General features: G+C 36.3%; 1 long non-coding RNA gene across 3 annotated transcripts in view; it reads left to right on the plus strand.

The window, feature by feature from the left end:
- LOC138990189 (uncharacterized) overlaps positions 1–21968 on the plus strand; it is a 40050-nt gene extending 18082 nt beyond the window's left edge. Inside the window, exons 3-4 of one of the 3 annotated variants that reach the window (XR_011466295.1) lie at positions 567–667; positions 21809–21968. This is a non-coding gene — a long non-coding RNA (uncharacterized lncRNA). Of the gene's footprint in view, positions 1–566; positions 668–10166; positions 10357–11885; positions 12016–21808 lie in introns of those variants that run through there. The other 2 variants (XR_011466296.1, XR_011466294.1) reach the window with 2 other exon arrangements.
- Positions 21969–24325: the final 2357 nt, after the last annotated feature.

Genomic DNA, 24325 nt, shown 5'->3' on the forward strand with positions numbered 1-24325 from the left:
AATAACCTACATTTGTTGACAGCATCCAATTTTAGGAAAGGTTTTAAAAAATCACGAATAATATCAAAGTCACTGCTCCTCAGACTTTTCCACAAAAGTTTGGTTAATAGCAGAGAAGAGTGAATACCTGCCCCAAAATCTGGCTCCCAAGATAGAATTTTCTTTTTTTTTTTTTTTAATTTTCTTTAGTTTTGCACTGTGTCTTAAATTTAAAATGAAAGTACATTATATACCATAATAGTCCTATGGTTAATATAAAGATAATACTTATAATTTTTTTCAAAATCTCTGAGTAAAATAGATATTTTAGAAGATGATCCAAGTTTATTCAACTTTTAAAACCCTGGAATACTTAAAGTTCCAATTGCCCAAAGCTGGACTTGTACAGGCAAGGTTCTAGGCTATTTCATGGTTGTACAATACATTCGTTTTCAGTTCTTTCTCCTACAGTTTAGCCAAGGCTATTTATAGTAGTATATGGCAGGGAATCGATTAATTAATGTTTACCCACATTGAAACTGAGAGTGTTACAGAAACTGAAAATTCACAGAGTGAAATTTCAACAGACTACACTACAAGAAATGTTAAAGAAGTCCTTCAGACAGAAGAGAAATGATACCAGGTGAAAAGACAGATTTACACAAAGGGATGATGAGCACTGGAAAAGGTAACTACGTAAGATTTTTTTCTATTTACTTCTCTTTTAAGATAATCAACTGTTTTAAAAAAAATAATACATTATGGGGGTTACAACATGCACAAGTAAAATATATGAAAACAATAATAGCATAAAGTCCAGGAAGGGAAAAATAAGAGTATGATATTTGCTGTACATATAGTAGTGTAATATCACTTGGAAGTAGACTGATAAGTTATATATACAGACTATAAACCCTAAAACAACCAGTAGAATAATAAAACAATATTAGATAGTAAGCCAACAAATGAGAAAAAATGGAACCATAAGAAATTCAATCTGAAAAAAGGCAGAAAAAGGAAAAAAGGAACAATAAACAAATGGAACATAGGGTAAATAGAACAAACAGAAAACAGCAAGATGATAGACTTAAATCTAAGCATATCAATCATCACATTAAATGTAAGTGATCTAAAAATCCTCATTAAAAGGCAAAGATTATCAGATTGGATAAAAGCAAAACACTTTATATACAAAACAATGTTAAGAATGAAAGGATGGAAAATACCATGCTGATGCTGACATTAGTCAAAAGAAAACTGGTGTGGCCAGATTAACATAGCAAAAGAAGTAAGATTTCAAAGTGAAAAATATTACAAGAGATAATGAGTGTCATTTCATGATAATAAATGGGCCAGTTAATCAGCAATACATAACAATCCTAAATGTTTATTCCCTAAATAACAGTTGGTTCACAATATATGAAGCAAAAACTGATAGAACTGCAAGGAGAAAAAGAAAAATCTACGATTATAGTCAGAGATTTCAGTATGCCTCTTTTAATAATTGCTTGAAAAAGTTGAAGCCTAACAAGGATGTAATAAACTTAAATAACACTATCCAGCAATATTACCTAATTGACTTCCTAGAACATTCCACTTAAAATAGCAGAATACACATTCCCTTTCAAGTATACACGAAACGTTTACCCAGAGTGAGCATATTCTAGGCCAGGGGTCAGCAAACTATCAGCCGTACTGCCAAATCTAGCTTGGTTTTATATTGCCCTGTGAACTAAGAATGGTTTTCATATTTTGAAAGGTTTCTTGGAAAAACAAAAAAATTTTGACAGAGTTTTTGGCCTGCAAAGGTTAGAATATTTACTTCCTGACCCTTTACAGAAAAATTTTTCTGATCTCTGTTTTAGGTCATAAAATATGTCCCAGTATATTTTAAAGTAGCCAAATCATGCAAAGTATATTATGGCCACAAAGGAATTAAATAAGAAATCAGTAACAGAAAGCTAACTGGAAAATCCCTAATATTTTGAAACAAATATAATCTATTGATTAAAGGACTCAAAAGTGAAATCAGAAAGTGTTTTGAACTGAAGGAGAATAAAAATACATTATCGAATTCTGAATAAATGAAATGCCTGTATTAGAGTATACCAAAAAAAGAAACCCTCAAAGCAATGACCTCAACTTAAGAAGAGCAAATTAAACACAAAGAAGCAAAAAAAAAAAAATCACGAAATAAATCAGATTGAAGTGGAAATCAATGAAATGGAAAACAAAAATCAATTGAGAATATCTGTGTGATGAAAGCTTGGTTCGTTGAGGTCAGTAAAACTGATAAACCTTTAGCCAGACTGGTCGGGGAAAAAAAAAAAAGATAAGACACATATCAGGAAGATTGGTAATCGGGAATAAGAGAGGTGACATCATTACAAATTCTACAGGTACTTAAAGGATAATAAGGGAATATTATGAACAACTTTAGGCAAACAACAATAGCAATTTAGATGAAATGGCCAAAGTCCTTGAAAGATTACAAATTACCAAGCTTACTCAAGAAGAAATAGATATAATAGAAGAAATAGATAACCTGAATTGTAATTTTTCTGTTGAATTATTAGTTTAAAACATTCCTACAGGGACTCCCCTGGTGGTCCAGCGGTAGAATCCACCTTGCAACGCAGAGGACAGAGGTCCAGTCCCTAGTGGGGAAGTCAGATCCCGCACGCCTCAGAGCAACTAAGCCCACACCACAACTACTGAACCTGATGCAGCCAAATAAATAAATAATTTATATACTGGAGAAGGAAATGGCAACCCACTCCAGTACTCTTGCCTAGAAAATTCCATGGATGGAGGAGCCTGGGGGCTATAGTCCACAGAGTCGCAAAGAGTCGGACACGACTGAGCGACTTCACTTTACTCACTTTTCACTTTATATATATACATTCCTACAAAGAAAACTGGTGCATAGGGCTTCACTGACAAATCCTTCCAAAACATTTAGGAAAAGAAAAATAATACCAGTTACACATAAACTCTTACAGAAAAGTGAAGAGGAGAGAATACTTCCAAACTTGTTCTTGGAGGCCAGCATTACCCTGATACTCAAACACTATGAAGACATAACAAGAAAACTCAGGCCAGTCTTCCTCATACACATAAATTGAAAAATCCTAAACAAAATTTCATCAAATAAAATCCAACCATATATAAGAAGGATAGTATTATTATTGGGTTTATCTCAGGAATGTAGGATTGGTTTTAACATTCAAAAATCAATGAGTATAATTCACCATTTTAAACTAAAAAAGAAAAACTGATCATCTTAATAGATGCAGAAAAAATGTGTGACAAAACCCAGTATTCATTCCTGATTTTAAAAAACTCAGCAAACTTGGAATGCAAGGATATTTCTTCAGTCAGATAAAAGGTATCTACACAAAACGTGAAATAACCTTATATCTACTGACGAAAGATGGCATGCTTTCTCCCTGAGATTAGGAACAATACAAGGACTTCTGCCCTTACCACTTTTACTCAGTATTGGAAGTTCTGACCAGTATAATCAGGAAGGAAAAAAGAAATTTAGATTGGAAAAGAGGAAATAAAACTGATATAATCATCCATCTAGGAGGATTCCCAGGTGGTTCAGTGGTAAAGAATCTGCCTGCAATGCAGGAGATGCGGGTTTGATCCTTCAGTTGGGAAGATCTGGAGAAGGGAATGGCAACCTTCTCCAGTATTCTTGCCTGGGAAATCCCATGGCCAGAGGAGCGTGACAGGCTGCAGTCCATAGGGTCACAAAGAGTCGGACTGAGCAACTAAACAACAATAAATCATGCATCTCTTCCACTTGGTGGAACTGATGAAGAGCTACTAGGATAACTTGAGTTTAGCAAGACAGTGGGATATAAAATCAATATATAATAATCATTTATATTTCCACATTCTAGCACCAAACAATTGAAAATGGAAATGTGAAAAATACACAGCATTTACAGTAGCATAAAAAATAAGTTCTTATGAATAAATCTGAAAAAAAGCACTAAAGTCCTAAAAACTGAAAAGAGCAAACAGCGCTAAGAAGAATTAAAGATGACTTAAGTAACTGGAGAGATTTACCTGACTCATTGGTTTATATTAATATGTCTGTTCTCAAATTGATCTAAAGGTTCAATACAATTCAAATCAAAATTCTAGTAGGCTTAAAAGTTAAGCTTATTCTAAAATTAATTCATATAGAAATGCAAAAGATCTAGGATAGCCAAACAATTTTTATTTGTTTGTTTATGTATTGTTTTTAGATAACTTTTGGAGGCAAAGTAGATTATTAGTTAAGAAAAGTAGCATTGGAATCAAACAGATCTGGACTTAAATCCTAGCTCTGCCTACTTACTATCTACAGATAATCCAGGGAAACAAAGTCTTTTAATTTTATTCATTAAGTTTATTATTCTCACTCACTAAGGGGTCTGCTAAAAAGGAGAGAATGTTTAGTAAAGGGCATCTTTGACCTGAAGGAAAGATTCCAAAGCCGGGTTACTTCTTTTGAAATTGCTACCTCATCATACACAGCCATTTGATGTTGTTTATTGCATTCCCTTTTTAGCCCATAGGGTTTCAATCTGTTTTTTATATAATACTGATTTTCACATGTACATCAACAGGCCCAATAGGTTATCAGGAAAGCTTGAGTCCTCTGTCTTCTAGTGATATCCTGCTTAGATCTGACATTAGTTTCATTTTTTCCTTCAAGCTATTTTTTCCAAATTTCTTGGCTATTGTTGGTGATAACACATATTTTGGAACCTTCAAACTTGCGATCTTAGGTTATGTCTTTCTTTTTTTTTTTTTATTTTTTAATTTTTTTTTAAACTTTACATAATTATATTAGTTTTGCCAAATATCAAAATGAATCCGCCACAGGCATACATGTGTTCCCCATCCTGAACCCTCCTCCCTCCTCCCTCCCCACACCATCCCTCTGGGTCGTCCCAGTGCACCAGCCCCAAGCATCCAGTATCGCGCATCGAACCTGGACTGGCAACTCGTTTCTTACATGGTATTCTACATGTTTCAATGTCACTCTCCCAAATCTTCCCACCCTCTCCCTCTCCCACAGAGTCCATAAGACTGTTCTATACATCAGTGTCTCTTTTGCTGTCCCGTACACCAGGTTACTGTTACCATCTTTCTAAATTCCATATATATGCGTTAGTATACTGTATTTATGTTTTTCCTTCTGGCTTACTTCACTCTGTATAATAGGCTCCAGTTTCATCCACCTCATTAGAACTGATTCAAATGTATTCTTTTTAATGGCTGAGTAATACTCCATTGTGTATATGTACCACTGCTTTCTTATCCATTCATCTGCTGATGGACATCTAGGTTGCTTCCATGTCCTGGCTATTATAAACAGTGCTGCGATGAACATTGGGGTACACGTGTCTCTTTCCCTTCTGGTTTCCTCAGTGTGTATGCCCAGCAGTGGGATTGCTGGATCATAAGGCAGTTCTATTTCCAGTTTTTAAGGAATCTCACACTGTTCTCCATAGTGGCTGTACTAGTTTGCATTCCCACCAACAGTGTAAGAGGGTTCCCTTTTCTCCACACCCTCTCCAGCATTTATTATTTGTAGACTTTTGGATCGCAGCCATTCTGACTGGTGTGAAATGGTACCTCATAGTGGTTTTGATTTGCATTTCTCCGATAATGAGTGATGTTGAGCATCTTTTCATGTGTTTGTTAGCCATCTGTATGTCTTCTTTGGAGAAATGTCTATTTAGTTCTTTGGCCCATTTTTTGATTGGGTCATTTATTTTTCTGGAGTTGAGCTATAGGAGTAGCTTGTATATTTTTGAGATTAGTTGTTTGTCAGTTGCTTCATTTGCTATTATTTTCTCCCATTCTGAAGGCTGTCTTTTCACCTTGCTAATAGTTTCCTTTGATGTGCAGAAGCTTTTAAGGTTAATTAGGTCCCATTTGTTTATTTTTGCTTTTATTTCCAATATTCTGGGAGGTGGGTCATAGAGGATCCTGCTGTGATGTATGTCAGAGAGTGTTTTGCCTATGTTCTCCTCTAGGAGTTTTATAGTTTCTGGTCTTACGTTTAGATCTTTAATCCATTTTGAATTTATTTTTGTGTATGGTGTTAGAAAGTGGTCTAGTTTCATCCTTTTACAAGTGGTTGACCAGATTTCCCAGCACCACTTGTTAAAGAGATTGTCTTTAATCCATTGTATATTCTTGCCTCCTTTGTCAAAGATAAGGTGTCCATATGTGCGTGGATTTATCTCTGGGCTTTCTATTTTATTCCATTGATCTATATTTCTGTCTTTGTGCCAGTACCATACTGTCTTGATAACTGTGGCTTTGTAGTAGAGCCTGAAGTCAGGTAGGTTGATTCCTCCAGTTCCATTCTTCTTTCTCAAGATCGCTTTGGCTATTCGAGGTTTTTTGTTTTTCCATACAAATTGTGAAATTATTTGTTCTAGCTCTGTGAAGAATACTGTTGGTAGCTTGATAGGGATTGCGTTGAATCTATAAATTGCTTTGGGTAGTATACTCATTTTCACTATATTGATTCTTCCAATCCATGAACATGGTATATTTCTCCATCTATTAGTGTCCTCTTTGATTTCTTTCACCAGTGTTTTATAGTTTTCTATATATAGGTCTTTAGTTTCTTTAGGTAGATATATTCCTAAGTATTTTATTCTTTCCGTTGCAATGGTGAATGGAATTGTTTCCTTAATTTCTCTCTCTGTTTTCTCATTATTAGCGTATAGGAATGCAAGGGATTTCTGTGTGTTGATTTTATATCCTGCAACTTTACTATAGTCATTGATTATTTCTAGTAATTTTCTGGTGGAATCTTTAGGGTTTTCTATGTAGAGGATCATGTCATCTGCAAATAGAGTTTTACTTCTTCTTTTCCAATTTGGATTCCTTTTATTTCTTTTTCTGCTCTGATTGCTGTGGCCAAAACTTCCAAAACTATGTTGAATAGTAATGGTGAAAGTGGGCACCCTTGTCTTTCTTTCTTTACTTCCCATAGGTAAACAGTTGCTACACTTGTTAGTTCTTCTAGTACTTCTCTACATTGGTACTTAATACGTTCCTTTGCATTTTGAAAATTGCCCATTTAATCCAAGCTCTTAATTGTCATTTATATTGTAGCCTCTTGTATTGCAGCCTCTTGTAGTCTCCCTAGTCCCCCATCCCATCTTATCCTCTTCCCCACTAGCTTACATAAAACACAGAATACTTTCCATCAAACAGTCTGTAAAGAAGTATTGCTGGATGAATAAAGAAAACCTGTTTAAGTATCAGTAGCAAAAAGGAATTTACATGGAGTCTCCTTTCAGCGATTCTACCTGAAAGGAGGAGAGCAGAACCTTCAGGAATTGAATCACAACTCAGACAAACACCAAGTGGGAGATGTTTCTGGCAAGAGACTGATAATATATGATAGTAACCACTGGAAAGATAAAAGGAGCCATAAAATTGAACTTCCACTAGCCATTCTTTCCCTTTTTGCTCTCTGCACACTTCAGCTGGGAATCTTTATGTAGGTAGTAGTTATTTGACTTGTGTTATTCTGGTTGTAATAAAGTTATATCTAAGAGGCTAAGAGAGCTGACCAACTGAGAAGGGAAAGCAGTTCGTTCTGACCATAATGACAAAAGGAGTTCAAGGCGCACCAAACATCTTTCTCCCATTTAGAAACATCCTAGTATTTAAGCACATAAATACTTGGGCTTCCCAGGTGGCGCAGATGGTAAAGTGTGTGCCAGCAATGTGGGAGACCTGGGTTCAATCCCTGGGTCGGGAAGATCCCCTGGAGAAGAAAATGGCAACCCACTCCAGTATTCTTGCCTGGAAAATTCCATGGACGGAGGAGCCTAGTAGGCTACAGTCCATGAGGTCACAGAGTCGGACACTACTGAGCAACTTCACTTTTTTTAAGCACATAGGTGGCTCAGATGGTAAAGAATCTGCCTGCAGTGCTGGAGACTTTAAGCACATAGGTGGCTCAGATGGTAAAGAATCTGCCTGCAGTGCCGGAGACTGAGTTTGATCCCTGGGTTGGGGAGATCCCCTGGAGAAGGGCATGGCAACCCATTCCAGTATACTTACATGGAAAATTTCATGGACAGAGGAGCCTGGCCAGCTATAATCCATGGAGTTGCAAAGAGTCGGATATGACTGAGTGACTAACACTTTTTACTTGAGTATTTCAGACCCAGTATTTAATTTCTCGCTACTCTCATATTTGTGTTCTTGTTCCCATCATGTCTGTGAGATGACCTGCCTGGTCCTGCTCTGTAGCAGTTTTGTGTAGTGTTGCATCTCTAGTGCCTTGAACAGTGCCTAGCATATAACATACAGGAAGCACTTTGTAAATATGGTATTTGATGAGTAAATGAATGGTTATTTTTTCTCTCTGGGAATCCAAACCCATCAGCACTTTCAAAACATCTATGTAAGATTTTCTGATTCCACTAAACTTCTGTCCATTAGCCATCTAGTTTTAAGTTACTTTTCCACATCCCCATAGCAATTATTTGTAGCTTGTACTTGATTAGTATATTCTTATTATGTTACATTTCACATATTCCTGTATCTATTCTATGTATGTTGTATTTTCAACTAGAAGATAATGCCTCAAGTGTCAAATACCATATGTGCAATTCAGCAGGGCCTCGTGTGCTGCAGAAAGGTAGACCCTCAGTAGGTAGGCAGGCTGCCTCCTTGTGAAACATATTCTCTAGGTCTGTGTGATCTGCCTTGAAAGGAAGTTTAGATACATAGGTTCTGGGTGTTTTTTTTTTTCTCTCATATATTGTGTGACTTTGAGTAAATTCATTCCTTCAGTGTTCGGTTTAAGAACAAGGTCAGGAATGGTTTCCTAAAGAAAAACATTTTAGACTTACAGCAGCATTTATATGTTGGTAACATTTCTCCAGAAATATTTAAGGTAATACACAAACTGGACTGGTCAATTTTAATCTTTTTCTTGGAATTTCCATAGAAAAGTTCAGGTAGCAGACACACTGAAATAGTGTTACATAGAAAATACTAACTATAGAAAGAACCATAGTTTCTTCATAGGGAAGTCAGAGATAATATCCTGAATTTTTGCACTACTTAAACAACTCCTTAGTTGTCTCACAACAGAATTAATGTAGGGAAACACATTCAAGGAGTTACTGAAGATCGGAATAAGATGGTGCACACTGTAAAAATGCTTTCTGTAATAGGTTTTCAAGTATTTAAAGACTCATTCACTCTCTGGCCTCCTCCTCCATCTACGCTGTCTTCTGGCAACAATAAAGTTGTGCAACCTATGCATGAAAGCAGTTTCTAACAATGCAAAATCAACAGCAGTTTTCCGGTCATTTCCATTCCCTCCTCCATGAAAATGAACAACATTTAGGTTATTCCACGTGTTTTTTCCATGCCCCCCAAAACAGTTAGGTTGCCAAATAAAACTGATCAGGTAATGAATTACTGTTTGCCTTCATGTAATTGGTCTAAGTACAATACACATAAAATCAGACATTAACGTGGTAATATGAGAGGAAGAAAAATATCAAACCATAGGATTGAGTTTTAGTTTTACTGACATTTACATATCATACTTCCTGTTTATGATTTCAGAAGTGCAGCCATGCAGTGCTTCTGTGAAAAACTAACTGGGAACAGTTTTGAGGATTAAAATGGCAACTTACTCAAAAAAAAAAAAAACCACACTAAATTTACTATTTATAGAATTACTATCTGTGTTGTGTAAAAAAAGCTGAATATCTTCAGACATCATTTATTCATAATTAAAAGGGAACTTGATGGCTTTGTGCCTTTAAAACAAACAGCCCAGTTGTAAGTCTTAGTCCTGAATTTGAGTAGGTGATGGGATAACGAAACCAAGCCAACCTCCTTCTATATCTCATACATATATATGTCTTGATACAATAGATGTATAAAAAAGGTAATTCTTGCAAACATTTGCTTTTTTCCCTCATTTTGAGATTTCAGTTGACTGTTGTTTTGCATTAATTAACAATTAGTTCTGCCTGAAGGAGGGACCTGCCTCTTGAGAAACCTGTATGCAGGTCAGGAAGCAACAGTTAGAACTGGACATGGAACAACAGACTGGTTCCAAATAGGAAAAGGAGTACATCAAAGCTGTATATTGTCACCCTGCTTATTTAACTTCTATGCAGAGTACATCATGAGAAATGCTGGCTGGATGAAGCACAAGCTGGAATCAAGATTGCTGGGAGAAACATCAATAACCTCAGATATGCAAATGACACCACCCTTATGGCAGAAAGTGAAGAAAAACTAAAGAGCCTCTTGATGAAACTGAAAGAGGAGAGTGAAAAAGTTGACTTAATACTCAATATTCAGAAAACTAAGATCATGGCATCTGGTCCCATCACTTCATGGCAAACAGATGGGGAAACAGTGCAAACAGTGACAGACTTTATTTTTGGGGGCTCCAAAATCACTGCAGATGGTGACTGCAGCCATGAAATTAAAAGACGCTTGCTCCTTGGAAGGAAAGTTATGACCAACCTAGATAGCATATTCAAAAGCAGAGGCATTACTTTGCCAACCAAGGCCTGTCTAGTCAAGGCTATGGTTTTTCCAGTGGTCATGTATGGATGTGAGAGTTGGACTGTGAAGAAAGCTGAGCGCTGAAGAATTGATGCTTTTGAACTGTGGTGTTGGAGAAGACTCTTGAGAGTCCCTTGGAGAGCAAGGAGATCCAACCAGTCCATCCTAAAGGAAATCAGTCCTGAATATTCTTTGGAAGGACTGATATTGAAGCTGAAACTTCAATACTTTGGCCACCTGATGGGAAGTACTGACTCATTGGAAAAGACCCTGATGCTAGGAAAGATTGAAGGCCGGAGGAGAAGGGGATGTCAGAGGATGAGATGGTTGGATGGCATCACTGACATGAGTTTGAGTGAACTCCAGGAGTTGGTGATGGACAGGGAGGCCTGGCGTACTGCAGTCTATGGGGTCGCAAAGAGTTGGACACAACTGAGCGACTGAACTGAACTGAAGGAGGGAAAGGGTAGAGATGAATCTAATTCTTAAGTAGAAGGCCTTTTCTTCCACTACTAACTTATTCTATTTGAAGCATAATTATATGAGTTAATTTAATTTTGGTGACGACTTTAGAATTTGTGTATGTATATATGTGGAGAGAGTGAGCACCCAAGTGGGCAGTGACTGTTAACTAGTATCAAAATCCATGCTCTCACTTCTGGGCCATACACATAAGTCTATCTCCAGCCTCCCGTGCAGTTAGCTGTGGACATGTGACTTAAGTTACAGCCAATAGAATGAGAATGGAAGTTAACATGTACTACTTGGAGTGTGTGTGTGTCTGTGTGTATGTGTGTGTGTGCGGGTGCGTGCTTGCGCACGCATGTGTGCTTTAGTCATGGTCTACTTGGAGTGTGTGTGTGTGCTTGCGCACGCATGTGTGCTTTAGTCATGGTCCAACTCTTTGCAACCCCATGTACTGTAGCCTTCCAGGCTCCTTGTCCATGGAATTTTCCAGGCAAGAATACTAGAGTGGGTTGCCACCTCCTACTCCAGGGGATCTTCCCGACCCAGGGATTGAACGCACGTCTCCTGTATCTCCTGCACTGGCAGGCAGATTCTTTACCACTGGTGTCACCTGGGAAGATTCTCCCCTAAAAAACTCACTTTCCTACAGGCTGAAAGAGAAAAGACCCTTAGGGTGACCTTGGAACTTTGATTCTGAAAGCGACGGTATGGAAAGACCTTGAAAAGTAATTACTGTAGTGCTTGTTTATTTTAGCAAGAAATGTCCTTGAGCCATGATATATTTTGGTGTTGATGATCTGTTTTGGCAATTAGCCTTCCTTAATTAATTCAATATACAAAACTTATATTTGCAGTGTCCATGTGTGATGTACAACTCCTGCGGGCAACGTTTACACCCACAATGTATGTCAGTGCCATTTCCTTAAGCACAATTAAGAGGCTACAGTATGTATACATATGGATATGTATAAAGGTCCTCCCCAGACATTGTGTAACACTGTAGCTCTGCCAAACTAACTCCAGCTTCTCTCTTGGGTTTTATTTTGTAGGCGCATTAATTTGTGTAAAGACACTTCCCTTTTGTGTTTGTGGTAATAAATTAAGGTGGAATGGATCATCCAGTAAGAATCTTAAGGGGAAAATGTGTATTTAGGAACCAAAGCAGGTCTTTTTCCTAGAGTTGTTCAACTGTAGCTAACTACAGACTTTCTTAAAACCTGTTACCCTCTGGCATGCATTAGGCCAGAAGAGTGTGTTAGGAGCCTTCTTCCCCTCTGCTCGCCAAGCTTACTGTTACAAATTATAAAAACTTTTCTGGGCTTCATTTTCCTTATCTGTAAGATGAGAGCTGGATTATATGACCCCAAAGATCCCTTCACTAAAATTCTACTATCTGTAACTACAATGTCCATAGCTATTGGTAGAAATAATTGTTAATGTGAGTATTCTTTCAGATTCCAAACTGATACTATATAGGTGCTTAAAAGTAACTTAAAATTATAAAAAAGATGTTTAACTTGCGGCAATTCACAATCCAAGAGGTACAACAGAGGTTCTACTCTTTTCCCAAACAAAAACTATTAAATTGGAAAGATTTTTAACTCACTCAGGATATTTTTTGGAGTAATTATAAAGCACTTTGTCACCTCTCTGATTCCTTTACTCTGTGGATGAAGTATCAAAGCAGTGCAGAATTTGACATTTATTGAAATAATATATACCATATTACAAAAAAAAAGCAACCCTAAATAGCAGATTGTGCAGTTGTTTGCTGAATTTAGCAGCTAAAAATTTAAGTTTTACTTCAAATTGTATACTTACATTCTAATGTTTCAACATAACAATTAATGCTTTAACAAGTTCAGGATTATGGCCAATCACCCAAGTCACAGTTAACTTTTGCCAGAGTTAACTAAGTCATATGTGACTTAGTGCTAAATCATGTTTTTGTTATAGCTGACAAAAATGAATCTTTACCTGTTTGTCTGCTGGTAGGGATTTTAATCTCATGGATCTAAGCTTTCGTTAAAACTAAAAATATACATTATCCAGACTTGATGCAGGCACAGAATTGGCTTTAATTCACATTCTTTTTCTTTGGGAGAGCTGCAGAAATACGGCCTTCACTCAGGGGTGATGCTGTTTTAGAAAGGAGAAAGGACAGGCTGTAGATCGTTGTCTGAAGTGGAGTTTTTATGTTAAGAGAAAGCCATGTATAGGCTGGAGTAGATGAGAAGGAATCACAGTAACTTTATTTTCTGCAAAAGGAACAAGACATAGTGAGAGCCGGCCATACTCTTGAGTACCAGTAAAGTATGGATTTTAAATATCTTTAGATAATTGCAGAAATTAGGAAAACAATTTTTAAAACGAAGGCATACATAAATAAATTTTGGTATATCCATTTGTTGGAATGTCGTGCAGATGTTATAAACATGTTTTTAAAAAATTAAATAACATGGGGAAATGATCATTATAAACTATAGATAGATTCTTTATTGCTATCAAACAGGAATCAATCTTATTCTTTCCAACCTCTGTATTCTTCATGCTATTTCCTCCCCCATCCCCAGTATAAATAGGAGCATAACAGAAGAAAGGTTTTAAGGACAGATGCATAGACAATGAATTTTAAAGCCAAAAGGGATTTTAGCCATCATTTAGTCAAAATTCATCATTTTGCAAAGGAAACTGACACCAGAAAATTAAACATCTTACCAAAGATCTCAGTATCAGCATTGCTACTTGCTAAAACCTGGGTTTCCTTGCTCCCCAAATTTGGCACATTTTTAAAGGTGGCTCAGTGGTAAAGAATCCACCTGCCGATGCAGGAGACGTGGGTTTGATCCCTGAGTTGGGAAGATTCCCCTGGAGAAGGAAATGGCAGCCCACTCCAGTATTCTTGCCTAGAAAATTCCATGGACAGAGAAACCTTGCAGGCTACAGTCCATGGGGTCACAAAGAGTCAGACACAACTAAGTGACTGAGCACATACACACACCTTCTACTGTAATATGCTACAACTGAGGTAGAGTCAGACTAGATACTTTTGGCAAGGGAGTGTGTAGGGTACAAGGGAATGAGTCATAAAATATCTAAAATATTTTAAATAAGATGAATCATAAACAAGGGTCATAAAATATCTGTAGAGATCCATTTCTTAATAATTCTAAATCTTCAGTTTTTTAACTTAGTACTGCTTTAAAAATTTTGGGGGGTAGAAACTCAGATCACTTCTTTGTCTTACAGGAATAATACTGAGTAACAGAAGCGACTAGATTACAACTTACGACCTTTACTTATTTGTTCATTTGCTTTTGCCTGTCTCTTCCACTAGGATATATCTTCCAGGAAGGCAGGCCTGTATCTTTTTGCTCCCTCCTAGCAACTGTTTGACATATAAAAGATGTTCAGTAAGTATTGAACATCTTTAATTAGTCAAGTGAATTAATAAATGGTAGTACTAAAAAGTAGTACTCCTTATTTACTTTGATTTCTTCTGGAGGTTTTTCCAAATTTTGTGATTCCTTCACCACTGTAAATTAATTTTAGAATTGGGTGAATGTGCCCCATTTATAGCTCTGCATTTCAGTCTAATACCTTTGAACTGTTTTATAATATTAATTTTGGTACTCTTAAACTCTTGTGCCAAATTTGCTAGATTTGAGAATGACCATGATCTGTAATTTTATTTAGGTTTTTATCCACAGATGCATGTGTACACTTATACCATGAATTAGTGGTGTACATGCAGGAGACCCTGGTTCAATCCCTGGGTCAGGAAGATCCCCTGGAGAAGGAAATGGCAACCCACTCCAGTGTTCTTGCCTGGAGAATCCCATGGACAGAGGAGCCTGGTAGGCTATAGTCAATAGGGTCGCAAAGAGTCGGACATGACTGAGCAACTTGTCAATGTCAATGTCAATGTCAAATGTGAGACTGAACTGATGAGTCTGGAGGCAACACTGCTGGGAGAACATATTTGGAAATAGGAAAAAAGAAATGGTAATACCTTGAAAAATAGAAGCATTAGGCTGAAAAAAGTAAATATTTAAACTCCTATCTCAAATTGTGTAAATTTTAAACCTGATGAAAAGAAGTAAATAATATTTTGAAGAGTGGATTTTTCCTTAAAGGTAAGATATTAAAAACAAAGCAAAACAAAAACACTGAGCCTAAATTTAAATATTAATCTCGATTTTAAAAGGTAGGCCTCATACATTTTTCCCTCAGGCTTATTTTCAATATATATGTATGTAGAGAATTAAGAGATTTTTTTTTAACAGCAAAATTTTTATAGATGAAGAAGCCTAAAAATGTTGGCCATGTAGTCTATTTCTAAGAATTGATCTTAATTTAAGATATAATCTGAAATGCTAAAATATATTTATGCATAAAAAGTTCACAGCAACATTGTTTATAAGTAAGGAAAATAGTGTAAGTGACCACCTAACGAAACCCTACTCCACATAAGGATCTTTATGCAGCCATTGAAAATTTTAAGAGTTTTAAATGACTTGAGGAAGCATTTCTGATAAGTTTTTATGAAAAAAGTCAGCGACTGAGGAAAAAAGTTTAAACTTCATATGCTTAAAAAACTTCATGGAAATACGTCAACTGTAAGTCAGTTACCTTTAAATAAAGGAATTATTGGTTATTTTATCTATATTTCCCTAAAATAAAGAAAAATATTTTTTCTTTAAACATAATTTCAAATTTTTCTTTACTTGTACTACTTTTATAATCAGAAAAAGAAACCTATTACTTGGCATAGATATGTTTATGTCCCAGTGATATGTTTTCAGTATCATCACATGAGTATAAATATTGTTGCCAGAAGAAAAGTTTGATATTACTTAAATCCAAATAATGGAGTTTCCAAAACAAACACTGATACATATCCTATAACTTGTAAAATTATAGTGGTTTAGTATAATTTACTAGTTATTTCAACATAGCAGGCTCTCAGTATGTTTGCTGATGATATGGTTAGAGAAGGGACACCTCAATTGATTTACCAAGTTCCTTGAATCTGTCAGTTAGCAACTCTCCCACCAAGAGATTAATGATATAGTCTGGTGTCAAAAAGCTGTCCATAAAATCTCCCTTAGTTTGTGTGGTGCGCTTTTGCAAAGTATTATTTTGTACTTCAAAAAGAACAGCCTCTTAAGTGCTAATTTTTTACAGACACAAAGGGAGAAAAATTGGTTCTTACCTTGTTTATACTGGCTAGCTATGAGTTTTAAGTAAGATTCTGTGATCTGACACCACCAGTAAAAAAGGTTTCTTGTGGAAATAACTGGCGACAATACCTACCTTGTAGGGTTGTTATGGTTTAGAAATCATGTATGTAAATGCCCAGTATAGTACATGGCACACAGGCATTCAGTAAACAGTGGCTATTATAATAATACAATATATAATATTACTATGATTTCTTATGTCACATTACTATATATAGGGTGAATTGAAAAAACATGAAGTGCAGTCTACTTAAAAACATTCTAGACTTTCGGATAAAGATGGGGGAGTGAAGGCAGATCACAAAATCTTCCTCCCCAAATACCTGACAAAACAGTTTGTGCAAAAGAAAGAACAATAAAAACTCCTTTAAAAGCATTACCAGAAGTAGCAAGAAAAAGAAAATGTCTGCTACCTAAGCCAGTGAAGGCCAAAGTAATACTGTCATTTCAAAATAAATAAATTTGGAACAGCAAGAAATGAAATAAGCATGGTTGGAAATCAGAATCACCAAAAACAGACTGGCAGCTGGAGCACATCCTCTAGTCAGTTCATCAAGATGATGGTGCCTCCTCTCCTCTCTCCTACGTCTCCCACATTTCCCTGCTCCTCACTTCAAACTCTGATTTTATTGATAAATAGATGCTCTCACAAGATAAACTCATCTTTCCCACACTGTACCTATCGACCTGCCTTCATCTGTACTCAAATAAACTGTCTTCTGTAAAGGGTTAGCGAGCCCTGCTCTTAAGTAAGGCAAGCCCCTCCACTAGTGTCCTGAAGCCCACCCGTTCTTACACAGTCAAGGATTGTGTCCCGTGACTATCCCCTCCATTTTCTGCATCCTCAGTTTCTCTCTATTTGATTATTCCAATCAGTACTTCCCTGGTGGCTCCGCGGTAAAGAATCCACCTGCAATGCAGGAGACACAGGTTCGATCCTTGTCAGGAAGATGCCCTGGAGAAGGAAATGGCAACGCATTCCAGTATTCCTGCCTGGGAAATCCCATGGACAGAGGAGCCTGGCGGGTCCAAGAGTCAGACACAATTTAGCGACTAAACCACCACTTCCAAACATACTATACTACTTCCCCTTCTAAAAATACTATCACCCTAGATCTCATATCCCCCTCTGCTTTCATGGTGAGTAGGAGCCCATTTTTTTCTGCTGTGCCTTATAGTAGACTTTTAAAAGGTTGTTTGTACTTGCAGTTTCCACTTCCTCACTGTATATAATCTCTTCAATCCATTCTAATTAGATTATTGTGTCCATAGCTCCACCTAAACTGCTCTTGTTGAGATCACCAATCACCTTCTTGCCAGATCATGTTCTTCTTCCCAAATGTTTGGGACTCCCAGGCATGCATATTCCTCACCCCTCTTTTTTTCTTTATCAATTTTCATTCCCTGCCCCTCCCTGAGTCATCTTATTCAGTTTTTCTGGTTTTAAAATGTTGTTTGTCTGTTTTTTAGGACTCCTTAAATTTGTATTCTATCCTTAATACCTTTGTTGAGCTCCAAACTCATATCCAACTCCCTTCCCAGGAACTCCACTCATATATCTAATAAGGACCTCAAAATTAATTCATTCAAAACAAACATGTTAGAGGTAGAGAATGGGCTTGTGGACACGGGGTGGGGAAGGAGAGGGTGGGATGAATTGAGAGTAGCCTTGACATATATAACTACCATGTGTAGAATAGGTAGCTTGTGGGAAATATCAGCTTGGTGCTCTGTGATGAGGGGTGCGTGGGGGTGGAGGGTGTGGGGGTGGGGGTGGGAGGTAGGCTCAAGAGGGAGGGGATGTATGTATACTTAACAGCTGATTCATGTTGTTATAACATTGTAACAACATAACATTGTAAAGCAATTATCCTCCAGTCAAAAACTGAAGAAATTAAAAAACAAAAGCAAAGGAATACAAAGATTAATGAATGAGAGATCTGAATAGTCTGGCTAAAGGAAATAGATTTGGGGAAAATGATAAATTTTGCATTTGTTTGTATTTACATAGTAAATTGGCAATAACATACCCAAACATTGATTTTCTTTTTCCTCTCAGTTTACTTCTCCCTGAGTTTTCCCCATGTCAATAAATGGCGTTATTTTCATCCAGTTGCTCAAGACAGAAACCTAGAGGTCATCCTGAATTTCTCTCTGTTCTAGTTATTAGACTGTTAACTTTTAGCAATAAACCCTTCCCTACTCTGCTTTGTGCTGCTGTGGCTGGGCCTCTGCAAGCTACATTTTTACTTTTTTCAGCTGAATTCTTGCTATAGTCTGTAAGAGGCATTAGATAAAAGACTAAAAGTAAGAAGACAGAAAAAGAACGTGCTCCTCCTCGTTGACTCTCCATACCTGCCGGCATTGCCCACTGTAGACCTTCACCTGACAGCAGCAGTTAGCCCCAAATTTCAACCATCTTCCACTCTCCTGGAAGCAGCCTCAGCGTACCCTCTCAGAGCTACTAGTAAGTGGGCAACACCTCCTACCCCAGGCCAGGGTTCCAGCTCTGTGAGTCCCTGCTTCTGGTTCCTGTGCATTCGTGCTCGAGCTAAGTCGCTTTAGTCCTGGCTGACTCTGTGCGACCCTATGGACTGTTCCCCCTCCAGCCTCCTCTGTCCATGGGGATTCTCCAGGCAAGAATACTGGATTGAGTTTCCATGTCCTTCTCCAGGGGCTTTTCCCGGCCTAGGGATCAAATCCGCATCTCTAACGTCTCTTGTGTTGACAGGTGGGTTCTTTACCTTAGCACCAACTGGGAAGCTGGGTTCTAGTAACTTCAGGTCTTCCTCGGTTAATCCAGGACTAGATGACTTCCTGAAGTTATTACTCTCTTATCTTAGTGCTCCCCTTTTCCTTTTTCGGTTAGACAACACTTGATCAATTTTTTATGCTCAATTTACTGTTGTTGAAATACTTAGCAAAAGGCCAGAGTGCCTCCTCTAAAGCAGTGGTCCCCAACTTTTTTGGCGTCAGGGACCAGTTTTGTGGAAGATGATTTTTCCACAGACCAGGGGTGAGGGGTGGTTTGGGGATGATTCAAGTTTATTACATTTACTGTGCACTTTATTTCTATTATTACTACATCAACTCCACCTCAGATCATCAGGCATTAGATCCCAGAGGTTTGGGATGCCTGCTCTAAAGCACATATGGTCCCCCTCTCCTTGTCACAGAACAAAATTCAGCCTCCTCTCTCAGGCCTCCAGCCTCTTTTGTGACCTAGTGTGATTCTCTGATCTCATCTCTCACCAGTTTCTGATTTCTCATCTGGCTCTTATCATTCTGTCTTGAACACTCTGCGTTTCCATGGGGCCTTTGCACTTGCTCTTCTCTGCCTCTGCATTGCCCAGGTCTTTGCCTAGCTCACTGCCTTGCTTCATTCACGTTTATTCTCAAGTGTCATCTCAGAGAGACCTGCTCTCACTGCATTATCTAAAATGCATGATTCCTGCCCACAACCCTCCCTTTCCTTACTTGGGTTTCTTATTATGATCATTACCTGATTTTGTTATATTTATTTCTCCCTTCCCTATTCTCAAGTAAAAGCTCCATTGCTTCATACTAAGGATGGGATGTGATCTCATTTACCACTGGTGCTGGCACTCAATACATTCCAGTTGACAAATGAATTTAATAGTGAATTGCAGTGAAAATGCAGAAGAAAAGTGGACCAAGGTAATTGCAAAGAAGATAGTATGCAACTGAGACAAAGACAACACAATATAGCTGGATTCCACTCCCTGAGTACATAATGCAACAAGTGAATCAGAAAAACCACTTAAAGATTAACAGAAGAGAATTTCCACAAAATTATGAAAGAACTGAATATGCAGAATAACATATTCAAAGAAAAAGGGACATAAATATTCGTTATCAAGATATATACTGGTTAAGCTATTAACAATGAAGAATGAAGGAAGAACTTCAGACCTCTAGGCTAGAAAACTAAGTAACATGTAAGAGGGAGGAAATCATGCTGGCCTTAGACTTCCTCTAAGCAATATTCAAAGCAAAAATTGTTTGCAGTTTTAAGGCAAAGCCAGCAAGACCCCAAACTATGATATCTAAATAAGTGTCATTCGGAAATTGACTGAGAAAGGCAAATACAGCATCCATGAATCCCTGGTAGGAAAAAGAACAAAACTACTTATTGAAGAGCAGATAAGTGATGAATCAAAATTAGTAAGTAGGAATTAAGAATTGAGGTGTGTTGTGACCACTGGATTTTAAAATAGAGGTCATGACCAAATGACCAAAGGAAGTTAAAGTTACAAAACAGAAACATTAAAACCTTCACTTAAAATAATGACCAAAATAATATATTTTTTCACAGCAGTCAACTTGTGTCTCTAAATTGAAAACATACAGATAAAAAAGTCTCCAAACTCTTAATTTTTTAAACTGGATATTTTAGGAAATAAGATCTCTTGTTGCAAAGAAACAAATTTTCTGGAAGTTCAGCAGTTCCTTCAGTTTATCATAGTATTACCATATTCAAATAAGTTTAAATTTAATATTTAAAATATTTTAAAAGTGTACACATTCTCATCTTAAATAAGATTATTTATTTGTATAAGTGCATAGAAATATGCCTGCCATGATGATCACTTAATACTGATGGTAAAGTCTGGGATCTGAAGAGATTTAAAAATCTTTCTGTAACTTTCTATATTGTTTGAATTATTTATAAAAGAACATGTATTGTTTTTATGAAACCAATAGAAACACTATCCTTAAAATACTATTATATACAACACTGCAAATACACTTAATACTACTGAACTGTACATTTTTAAATTGTTAAGATGGTAAATTTTACGTTATGTGTTTAACTGTATTTTTTTACCACAATTGAAAATAAAAAATATTGTTATAAAAGTTATGATATAAAATTGGTCCAGCCATTATGGCTTTCCAGATGGATTTTGACTATCCAAAGTTCTCCCCAAATAAACTTTTCCACCAAACATTACTCCTCAAGTTATACCCTTCAAATAATACTCTCTATTTGCTTATATCTGATCTGATATAGTTTTAGAAACAGAGATCATTCACTGGCAGATGTTGTTATATATATGCAAAATAAAAAGATGCATGTAAAAAGTAACTGTTGTATGACTATTAAATATCTTAGTGTTATAAGAATGTAAATATGTGTCATTTGATTTATGTATTTGGGAAGAAATCTTTTAATGATTTTTTTCTGATGGTGAAAATATATGCTCATTTTAGAAAATGCAAAAAAAAAAAAGGTAAAAATTACCATAATTACATACTATACTTTGGTATATTTTCCCCCAACCCTTGAGGAGAAATAGTTTTATAACCTAAAAGATTTATCTGTACATTAAATTAAACATTAGCATTTCTCTGTGGTATTCAGTATTTTAGTGGTTACAAAAATGCCATTAGATTGATGTACCTTGGTTTATCACTCCTTTACTATTGAATATTCAGATGGTCTCCCATCTAGAGATACTGTCATAAGCATATATAAATCTTTGATTTCATATGATTTTTTGTTTTTTCAGGATTGGTTCCTGTAAGTGAAACTACTGTATCAAAGATTTAGACATTTTTGACTCCAGAAAGGTAATATAGTAATAGATGGGTGTGTAAATTACATTCTTAGTAACAGTTATTAGCACTTATTTTCAGTCTCTGCCAATCTGATGGAAAGACTCTTTCTGTAATTTAGATAAAGTTGCATTTTGCTCATACACTCATATTAATAACTTTACCATTTTAGGGACTTACAGTTCTTTATAGAGCCTTGCCAAGATATTGAAGAAAATATATTTTGTTATTGGCTTTGGCAGCATTTAAGATAAATTATATTTTGAACACATAGAAAGGTGAGGAAAAAAGAACATAAAAAAGGATCCAAATTATTTTACTTAATAAAAAGTAAGATTGTATTTAATTTTTTTTTTTTTAGAAACAGGAAAGTTTTATTATGATCATTTAAGAAGCTTAATAGGTATATAAATTGATTTTCCATTATAGAAATGGAGAATACTGCTTCTTTTTACATTTCCATTAAATATATATGCAATTAATTATTTCTTGGGCATAAAGGAAGTTCAACACAGTACAAGAAAGGAGAAATTGTACAGGCCATATTCTGACCACAAAACAATGCTCTGTGATGACCTAGATGGCTGGGATTGGAGGTAGGGGTAGAGTGGAGGGAGGTCCAAGAGGGAAGAGACACATGTAGTCTTCATTTCTTAATGTAGTAGTAGAGCAATATTACTATCAACCAGCAACATCTTGTATTATGTTGTAAAATAAAAACTTGTATTTTATTTACGGAAATCATATTGAATTTATTGCTTAAGGTGCCATTTTTACTAGAGAACTTTTCAGAATGCTTCGAAATACTTAGTCTATACGGTTAAGAAAAACATTCTCTGGATAACTACTTTGAAATAATTTCCACAACCCTGCCTTCATTCAAGAGGCCTAGAAACAGACTGGCTCACTTCCAGCTTCCTTACTTGTTATCTCTGCTATGAAGTCATTCTGTGGATAGGTTAATAAGCATTCTGGCAAACAGCAAAATTGCATCTGTAAAACTATATGGCACAGTTTGGCTGGGGTTGTTCCTCCTTCGGAACTGCATTACGTAATTTTAAAGTGTTTACTTAAGCTCCTTTGGGCTGCCTCCATGGTAGCTATGAAGTCACTGAGAATTAGGAACAGTTTGGAGCCTGATAACAAAGTCTATTAGTTTAATGTGAACACTGTCAAATTTTTTTTTATCATTGCCATATAAGGAAGTTTAAAAACAAAGATATTGATTCATTTTACTTTTTAAAAGTGCTTGCTACTTCAAAAATTATGAAATATAACACAAAGCAATCATAAATGTACATTTGCTCATTACCTAAATGTGCTTATTTTAAAATCTGTACATCATGAATTCACAGTGTGATTTTGACCCAATAGAACTATAAATAATTATGCAAAATTACCTAAATGTATAGAGCACACCCCTTAGGAGAGTATGAATTATTAAAACAGCCTAAGCACTATTCCTTCTTTAAGTCATGAAGTTTTCTATGAGAACATCAAAGGTATATAAACTGTAATAATATCAGCTTTGGGAGAATTTAAAAAGATACCAGGTTATAAGAAAAGACTATTTTATCTTGATCAAATAGAGAAAGGTATTTTCAGTTCCTTAGAGAACTCTTAAGCTCCTTTACCAACCAAATAACAGTATGTCATGCAGTTCAGGCAGTAGGCATTGTAAAAGTGAAAGAAGAGCTATTCCAATTTTGTATGGTCATAATCAAGTTTTCTGTCACTTCAAGGAAACATGCAGATTCTTATACCTAAAACCTCAACCATCGCTTTAGAATTATACTGAGTTTTATGAATCAACAAGCCCAAGTAAAAAAGATCTTGATATCTAAAAATGTATAACCCTTTTTAAGAACTGTCATTCTGTCTTAATTATATAACATGAATTTATTATAAAATTACTTAATGGAATAATCTCCATAGCATTTTGCTTTTAAACTTTGAGAAGTCACTGATGGTCTTGCCAATGAGCCAGTAATGTCCAGTCAGGGACAGTTTAAGGAGGCAGTGGAAAACTTTTAGGACCTGATCATCTCTTTGAAAAGTGCAGCCACTGGGAGTGTCCTACCTAGCTTTGTAGAGACAGGAGTCTGTATATGGAGGCCTGACCTGGAGGGGAGGGGAATGGTCATGCAGGAGAAAAAGGGGGGAAGATTATGAGATTGCCCACTCAGACTGGCTCTCAGTTAGCTTTGCTGTAATGATGAAATACTTGGATTTTTATATTCCATTCTAATATCAAAAAAGGATATTTATTTGATATGTTTAAAGAGTTTTTATATACAACGTATTGTTTAAATCTGTTTATCTGAAGTTAAAATGTGTGGTGATTTTAAACACATGGCAAATTCTTTGACGCTCTTCCCAGTAAAAGGCAGAGTCTGATTCTCCTAGAATCTGTATGGCTTAAGTGCTACGCCTCAGATGAACAGAATGTGATGGATAGCACTTCTAGGATT

The sequence above is a fragment of the Bos mutus genome, chromosome 12, assembly GCF_027580195.1.
Source record: "Bos mutus isolate GX-2022 chromosome 12, NWIPB_WYAK_1.1, whole genome shotgun sequence".
NCBI lineage: Eukaryota > Metazoa > Chordata > Mammalia > Artiodactyla > Bovidae > Bos > Bos mutus.